Source organism: Spermophilus citellus (genome assembly GCF_964194105.1).
Source record: "Spermophilus citellus genome assembly, chromosome: 6".
In the NCBI taxonomy this organism is placed as follows: Eukaryota; Metazoa; Chordata; class Mammalia; order Rodentia; family Sciuridae; genus Spermophilus; species Spermophilus citellus.
The window spans coordinates 10,327,151-10,336,775 of NC_138187.1; positions in this window are offsets into that span (position 1 = coordinate 10,327,151).

Genomic DNA, 9,625 nt, shown 5'->3' on the forward strand with positions numbered 1-9,625 from the left:
CTGGAGGCAGAGCCTTCTGTCTGAGGGGGTCCAGCTCAGGGGGATTCTATTGATTGGAAGAATGTCACCGGCTGATGGATTGATAGGGATTTCTAAAGAGGACTGTCATCCAAAGGATTTTGTAGAAGGGGTGCACCGCAGAGCTGGGATTCTGTTCACCCAGGAGAGGGGCCCAGCGTGGTCCTGACAGGAAGCAGACTTTTTTCCCCCAACTTTCCTTCTGGAGTCAGAAGAGCAAGGAACCAGTTTATTCTCGAAACCAGGAGGGAGACCTTTGGACATACATCAAGTTCTAAGTCAGAGAATGGATTTAAGGCCCATGCAAGCCTGGATCTTCTAGAGAAGTCATCTTGATGATCCAAGGGGAGCAGAACCTGCACTGTTAACAGAGCTGCACACCAACAGAGAGTCAATATGAGAAAAAATGAATCAGGTGTCCCCTCTGCTGGCTTTCTTCTGGTGAAGGAAGGCCACCCTGGCCCTTGGGTCTTATTTAGTCTATTACAGTTCAGGGTCCCAACACGTTCCCTCCCTAGAATGTGGGGGAGTGGCCGTCACACAGTTCTGCACGTGGTCTTTTCCCTCCTTGCCTCTCTCCCACTAGCTTGCAAGCTGCTTCAGGGCAGAAACCACATGGGCTAGGTTCCCAACTAGAAGACGCACATGGGAAGTGTTTACTAAGTGGATCTGTTGGAGAAGGAGCGAAAGACATGGAGGTAAGTCATCCTAGCATAATACTGCAAAATGAGAAGGATTTTGAACAAACTATGCAATGTTCTTGACAACTAAAATAATAAGTTGATTATTGGTTATTGATTTCACATACTGTAGTCCCTCTCACTTCAAGAAGTGATCCCTTGGTTCTCACAGTCCTCTTGAATGGTCGACCGGACTTTGCTCCCTCTTCATTTATTGGTAACTGAGGCTCAGCAAGTTTCCGTGAGCTGTTCAAGGTCATGCAACTAATCAGAGGCAGCTGCTGGATTTGAACCCAGAATATGTGGGGTGTCTACTGTCATGGCACCAATTTGCACCTCTCTTGGTCAGTCAGTCTCCCTCCATTTGATTCCCAGGAAGACATTCTGTAACCACTCTTTATCACTTCCCCACCTGTTCCTTTGAATAAGAGATTTTCTTTTTTTTTTTTTTTTTTTTTTTTTTTTTTTTTTTGCCACTGAAGAAACTGTTAAAATTAGGAGGAGCTGCTTGATTTGCAGGTCCTGTAAATAAAGATGAGACTGTTCTGGTCCCAAAGGCGACTTAACTTTAATTGCATCCAGAACAGATCATCAAGTGAGAGGTGACTCAGCTGTGACACTTGGGAGGAGGGGATGACGAAGTATAATAAAGTTTATTTCCTCCGTCTTCTCTTCGAAGAATGCTGTTAAAAGCTGGTTGGCACCCAGTGACATAAAATGGTAGTGTTTTGAAGTGCAAAGGGGTTTTCATACCGGGGCACTCAGAGTGGCCATTAAAGAAAAATGGAGACATTTGCAAATCTGCCAAAACACCCTTCAGCCTTCACTGAGTCACCTGCTTCCCCTGCGTTTCCAAGCATGCAGGAGACTGGGCAGGCAGAGCATCCTCACACACATTTTTATTGAGCACCACTTGGTGCGACACGCTGCCTGCGCACCAGGAATAGAGGACGAGCAGCACGACATCCCTGCCGCTTCTGACAGGGTCCCTGTATACAGCTGTTCGTGGCCAGCCCCTCAGGGTGCCATTCCCACCACATCCCTTCCCCTAGATGTGCCACGCCTGACCCACCCGTCTGCACACAGCAGCCCTGGGGTGCCTCCTCTGCTCCTCTGTGGGCTAAGGGACCAGATGCTGTAGGACCTCCCAGCTAGTCTTTCCGGTCCCCCTGGAGTCCTTCCTTGGCACAGCAGGCCCACCCTGTAGAAAACACATCCAGATCCTGCTGTGCTCCGCCCACACCCTTCACTGGCTCCCTCTCTCCTTCAGATAGAGGGCCAACCTCCTCGGCCACTCTGACTACACCTTCTGCCCTTCCCTGTCACTGTCCCTCCCTCAGCTGCTCAGGACTCCTCCTTCCCCCCTAAATGCTCCAGGCCTTGCCCCGACCTCCCTGAGCCTGGGGAGCTCCCTCCCTGGATACCAGCACACCATTCCTCTTCAGTTCTTCAAGTGTCCTGTGCTCAGGGGGGCTTCCCTGGGCGCCTATCGAGACGCACCCTGCCATATCCTCCCTCCGCTCTGCTTCTCCTGCACATATCACCTTCTTACCTCCCCTGTCCCTGTCATAGGCTCCATGGGGACAGGGATGTTTTGCTTCTTTTGTTCCTGGATGTGTCCCCAGGGACTAGAGAAGTGCCTGGAATACAACAGGTGCCAGCAAGATGGGTTGAATGAACAGAGGAGTCATAGGTGGCAGACGTCGGCGGCTGAGCAGGTGCACATGGATATGTGAACGTGCAAATGTGCAACCGCGTGTCATTATATATGCACACATAACACTCAGGTACTATTATGTGTGTTACCTGCCTGTGGTATTCATTTATGACCAGGGAGAGACCACAAGCAGGCACATATGTATACATGCATATTTACACATGTGTGTATACATATGTATGTGTGCATGTATATATGTATGTAAGTTTGCCTGTTTGTCTCTGGCTAAATATATTCATTCAATTACCGATCTTTGCTGAGCACTGACTACGCGCGCGCGTGCGTGCACACACACACACACACACACACACACATACAAACAGGCAAGTAGTCCCTGACTTATGATGTTTTGATATAACAATTTTTCAACTTTATGATGAATCAAAAGTGATATGCATTCAGGAGAAACTACTTTGAATTTGGTATTTTGATCTTTTCCTGAGCTAGAGATATGCAATGCTATATATACTCTCTTGAGATGCCTGACTATCGACCAATCTAAGTGTTCTGAACATGTTTAAGGTACGCTAGACTAAGCTGTCGTGTGTGGCAGATCAGGCCTGCTAAGTGCCTTGTTGACCTGTGATATTTTCAACCTATGTTGAGCCTATTGTAACCCACCGTAAGTAAAGGACCACCTTTATGTGCAGGTGTACATGTATATGCACCTGCGTGTGTGTGTGTGTGTGTGTGTGTATACACTGAGGGAGTGACATGCCTCCCGCAGCAACTCCAGGACAGGGAGGTCTTCAGCAAGCATGACCACTGCAAGGAGGAGGCCTCCCGGAGATTGCTCCCTGCCTGAAATTCTGCTCCAGTTTTATCTGGAACTCAACTCCCTTGACCCTCACAGTCACCCTGAGGGTTGAGACTATTGTCATTACTCACAATGTGTAGATGACGACACTGAGGCTCAGAGAGGCCTAGTTACTGCACTTGGGAACAGTGATTGAGTGCCAAAGGTGGGACTCAAACTCCAGTCTGACTCCCAAGGCGCTAACCCTTTCCTAGCAAACTTTACTCTGCAGGAATAGCATCAGAATCCCTTAGGAACCGTGGGAAATACAGAATCTCAGGCCCCTCTTCAGCCCCCCAGAATCCCACCTGCCTGTTAATAGGGTCCTCGGGTAATCCAGATGCACCCTACAATTTAGGAAGCACTAACCTAAACCAGTGCTTCACAACTTAGCTGAGCATTAGAGCCACGGCAGTGTGTGTGTGTGGGGGGGACTTTAAAGATTCAAATGTCCAGGCTGTACCTGAAAGGAAAGCAAGGAACCAGGAGGGGGCGGGCAAGAAATGAAAGACGGAGACCAGGCAGAGATACACGCGGAGTTTATTTGTCAGAGCTGACAAAGGCACATCTCTCCACAGACAGACAGAGGCAAAACAGGCTTGGGGTTCAGGACTTTTATGGGGCAGACTCAGGGATTAGAGCCGGGCGGGTCCTAATGCTGGTGGTTAAGGGTGGGGTTGGTATGAGGGAGTGGTGAGCCTCTCTTAGAAACCCCCTTGTGTGGGAAAGTGAAATTTTTCTTAAAAATGGCAGCTGTCACTTAAGATGGCCATCCGGATGCTAAGCAAGAACATTACATGCTGTAAACAATTTTTTTCAAAAACTTTTCTATCCAAAGAATCATATTAGTCTCTTACCTATGAAGTCCAAATCATCAGGGACCTGACAATAGGCATATTAAACAAAGCCCAGAGGTCGTTTTGAGTATTTTATAAAATGAACATACATGTAATCACCCCCCAGGGATAGAAATAGAATATGGCTAATATTCCTTAACCACAAAACCTTTCTCTCCCCCAGACATGATCACTATTTTAACTTCCATGTTATTTTCTGATCTTTATAGCTTTTCTTCCTCTGTGTGCAAACCCAAACAATATATTTCATCTTGTCTGGTTTTGGATTTCATATGAACAGGATTTTACCTAATGACCTTTTTATATATTATTCCTCAACAAGCTAATCCACACACAGAACCTTGTATCCTGCACGCGTCTCCAGGTACGTAACAGGCCTGTGATTCTCCGAGGCAGACTCTCAGGTTTCTCATGGCTGGGTTATTGAATATGTATCGACTCTGCTACCTCATGCCACACTCTCCCTCCAAAGGTGTTTAAAGTCTCCTGCAGTTCCACGCACCCGTCCACCTGATGGCAATCCCTCTTATCTACTCCGCACAGATGATAAAAAGAGCAATTAGTGGCAGCTCTCTCTGTCTTGAAGTCACAAAAACCCTGTTCTTTCTCAGCCCTGTGAGAAAAAGATGAATGCAGAGCCGTGGAAATCCCAGGAGTTGTTTAATGATGAACTCGCCCCAGGTTAAGGCTGGATAGCAATCATCTCCTCTAGGTTTCTGCCAACTACTCCATAAACGGAGAACATCCATCAAAGGCAGAGGCATGTGGAATGACAAGGCACTTGTGCCATAATGATTTTCCTTCCTGTTTATCACAAGGAAGATGATCAATCAAGGCAGGAGCGCTGGAGGGGGCCCTGTTGCAGAGTGTACGCCAATGAAGAGGGCACATCAGACCAGCCACCGACAGCTCCGGGCTGGAGGGGCATCTCCTCTATGTGGATCCTGTTACCTGCTCAGTACTGCTCCATTACACCGAAAAGCGAGACCTTATCTTCCTCCTCGGCTCATTCATTCATTCATTCATTCAACCATCCAAGCAGAAGTGATTCAACACTGAACCAGCAGATGCGGTTCTGCCTTTGGGTGCCTTACATTAAATTAAGAAAACCAGTGAAACTCCAAGGTTTTGTCTGACTGGTGCTTATTGGCCACCTAATTTTGTGCTGAGTGCTCCAGAATTAGAGGCAAACAACACATGGTGCCCATGTTCAAGGTGCTCACAATCTAGTTTAACTGACCTCATCAGGGCTGTGACCAGTGCAGAGCCGAGACAGACATCTGATCAGTTTACGGACTCAGGTGTGCTGTCATTCACAAGATTTAATCCATAACTCTCCGTAGTAGGAGAGCAGAGGCCTGAGGGAATGAGATGCAAGTTTGGCTGGTAAGTTTTGGAGGAAAACTTTAGTAGGATAGGGTGTAGGAGAAGATGCTCTCATGGTATCAAAGTCATCAGCCACAAAGAAGTGGTTGGGCTTGATTCTCAGATGAGAGAGGGAAAACAAGGATGCACTACTACCTGGAACTTCTGCCCCCATCTCCAAAATCACGGTGACGATTCACTGAGCTGCCTTGTGTACCTGAGAACCTCATTCCATCCCCAAAACTCCAACAAGTAAGCATGAGAACCCCCATTTTACAAATAAGGAATCTGAGGCTAGGAGGAGTCACCTCCCCAACGCTGCGCAGCTAATGATTCATAAAATCATGATTTGAACCTGATTCTGCTTGACTCTAAAATAACTGGCCCTGTCTTTATCATTGCTTAGTGAATAAGATGGATAGCATAAAAATTTAAGCTATCCCTTTACGCTTTCCAGAAAGTCAAAGCCTGCTGTGGTCTTGCTTGACTGCCCCAGGCTGCTTTAACAAAGCACCACCTCCTGACATTGTAACCCGCTGTGTTCTCTGTGTGACTCACACCTCTGCACACTCAATGCCTGTCTGCAGGGCTGGGGAGGGCAGCAGGAAGTAGACCCAGCTTAGGACAGGGCAGCTCTTGTTCTGACTACTCTCAGCACCTGAAGATGGACTGGGACATCACCTGTGGCGACAATGAGCCTGAAGTTAGCCCCCATATGCAGATCAATCAACCCTGGCTCCTAATCAGACCCTTGTGATTTTTGCTATCCCATGCACTTTGTAACTTATTCATCCCATATTCATTGATCTCTTTTATTGAGCAACTACTTCATTTAAATCACTGAAAAGGAGACAATGAAATCAACCCAAGCCATTAGGTATACACAGAAGAAAACAATAAAAATGCAAGGGAGAACCACTATAGGCAGCATTTTCATGCTTATTTAGTGGTTATTTGGTGTTTAAGGTATTCTTGCCAATAGACCAACCGATTTACTCTTTGCTGAATCCCTGAGGTAGTTGATTGTATTGCTCCCATTTCACAGGTGATGACATGGAAGTGAGCCACATAAGCGGTCAAAGTGGAACTGGAATTGGGCACAGGGGTCATAAGAGAAACAGATGCAAACCTTCACACATACATGATGTCCACGTCACCCTGGACAGCCAAGAAACAACCAAGCCCAACAACGGCCAACCGGTAAGCAATTAAACTTCCGCAGAACAATCTATGAAAATAAAAAGTGGACGATGTAGTTCTGCCTGCTGATAAGAAAGAAGTTTATGATTTACAAATTTCAAAAGTGGGTAATACAATGACATTGTTTTGTAGCAGCATTTTAAAAAATCTTCCCGTGTGTAGACGCTTACAAAAGGCAGCAGACGAGAAGCCTTGGGAGGTGTTTTTTCTGTTTCACGCCCCTCTGCATCTTCAGTGCCCACAGCAGTGCTGGCACGAACTCGATGGTGAACTCGCCTTCGTGGAGTGGATCGAGTGGATCCATGATCCCTCCGTGAGCACGTCAATGGTGAACCGTGATTAGGTGCAGGAACCAGTGACAGGGTCGGTGACCGCTGCAGGGAGGACCTGCCACACTGCGGGCAAGGGCAGCCTCTGGAGGGTGCACTCGGGGAGCCTCTTCCCTCTCTGTGTCCGCTGCGGGGCTTTACTTCTTCATCAACAGCTTCTGGTACCATCAGGGAGGGGAGGCCCCCAGCTGCCTCCAGGACTGATCACCTCCAGGAAAGAACAGGAGCCAAGAGGCTGACGCCCAGAGCGGCTCTGGTGCTGACCCAGGTCACACTGTGCCTCATTAATGTACAGCATGTCGGTGTCGGAACTTCACAGTGTTCACCACCGGTATCTTAGACCCTTCCTTTGTAAAGCAGTCTCGAAAATTGCTCCTGAGCCTCTGCTGAGAGGCAGAGTGTTCCAGACAACGGCCGCTAACAACCGTGTCCACCACTTCTGCCACATCCAGCTCCCTGAACCACTGTTTTCTTAATAATCTTTGTCTTTCAGATGTTCAAATAATTTACTCAAATAGGACATCACTACCATAAATACTGTCAGTATCACTTGCCACCGACTCTACTAACAATAAAAATTCTAAAACAATGTAGATAAAATACTAAATTATATCTAGATACTGTTGCCTGCTGAAGGTGAAGAGCCTGTAATCCTATTCTCTTTATATTTAAAAAAAAAAGAGATTTGTGTTACAGAGGTGATAAATACAGACCAACACCAAACTGAGACTCCTCATTTGATATCATTGGGATTAAAGAATGTTGGAATCAAATAAATTTTCACTATGTGATTCAGGATTTCGTAATTGAAGTGAACGTCAAGCACCACAACAGAGCACCTGGCACGTTCCATGTTGGAAAACATTGCCTTGAATCATCCATGGGTGGGTAAGATGAGACCATGTAGATAATTATCACAGCAGCTCCCACTATTGGAATCTTTACTAGAGCAATTGTATGTATACTGTCTCCAATTTTCACCGACATCGTCAAAGGTAGCTACTATCTCACCTCATTTTATAGATGAGAAAACTGAGACTCGTAGAAATAAATCATCTCAGATTACAAAGTCATTGAGTGGCAGATCCTGATTCTAAGTCAAGTCCTTCTGAGGTTGGAGAACCTTAGGAAGTCTAAGGAAGAGCAGCAGAGATGCTGATATACTGTTAATGTTGGCAGGAAACAGAGCAATCACTTTGAAAAAACATTTATTCATAAAGCTACACCAACAAATGCCCTATGACATATGAAATTGATAGCTCTTAGGTCCCGTCAAGAGAAGTGGGTGCACATCTCAACTCAGAGACTTGTACACAAATGTTCACAGCAGCTTCATTCAGATAGACAAAGACTGCCAACAACCTAAGTGTCCAGCAAAAGGCTGAGAGAGAACAAATGGAGAGCAAAAGAATACTACTCCGCAACAGGGGCATCAACTACTGCTGCAGGTGGATGAACTTGAACAGTGTTATACTGACTGAAAGGAGAAGAGTATGTACTGGGCTGGGGCTGGGGCTGGGGCTCAGGGTAGGGCGCTTGCCTAGCATGCATGAGGCACAGGGTTCCATCCACAGCATCACATAAAAATAAATAAAATCAAAAGTTATAAAAAAGAGTATGTACTCTTTCATACCATTTACATCAAGTTCAAGAACAGACACTCTTCTATCTAGAGCGATAGAAGCCAGAACAGGAGTTAACTCTGGAGGGGGGACTCCCCAGGATTAGGGCCCCACACACCTTTCTGAGGGGAAGGAATAAATTTGATCCAAAGATATACATCATGTCTACCTGGTGCTTGTACAGATATGGAGAGAGATAAAAATCAACCAAATTGGGCTGGGGATGTGGCTCAAGCGGTAGCGCGCTCGCCTAGCGTGCGTGCGGCCCGGGTTCGATCCTCAGCACCACATACAAACAAAGATGTTGTGTCCGCCGAGAACTAAGAAAAAATAAATAAATATTAAAATTCTCTCTCTTTCTCTCTGTCCCCCCCTCTCTCTCACTCTCTCTTTAAAAAAAAAAAATCAACCAAATTGTATCTGTAAGATTCATGCATTTTATTCTTTGTAAATTATACCTCAATCAAGTACTAGCAGGAAAGTCTACATGTCTCTATACAAAAGCAAATGCCTCCAATTAGAACTCTAAGGGAGTTTACAAATTTCCTTAGAATTCCACTGCATCCCAGAGTGGAAGAGTGTCTAAGTTCGCTTAATTAAGACGTCATTGCTTTGCTGGTCGTAGTGGTGCACACCTGAAATCCCAGCTCAGGAGGCTGAGGCAGGAGGATCTCAAGTACAAAGCCAGCTTCAGCAACTTAGTGAGGCCCTAAGCAACTTAGTGAGTCCCTCTGTCAAAATAAAAAATAAAAAGGGCTGGGGATGTAGCTCAGTGGTTAACCACCTCTGGATTCAATCCCCAGTATCCCCGCCCCACAAAAAAAAAAAAATGATTTCTTTGCTTTAAACTCTAGTTTTAGACAGGATTACCTCAAACTAAAAGGCAGCTTCTAAATAAGTAAAGAAAACTATCAATAGAGTAAGGAGACAATGTACAGAATGCAAGAAAATATTTATAAACTATTTATCCTCCAAGGGGCTAATACCCAAAAAACATAAGAAATACAAACAACTCACTAGCAAAAAAATTCAAATAACTAA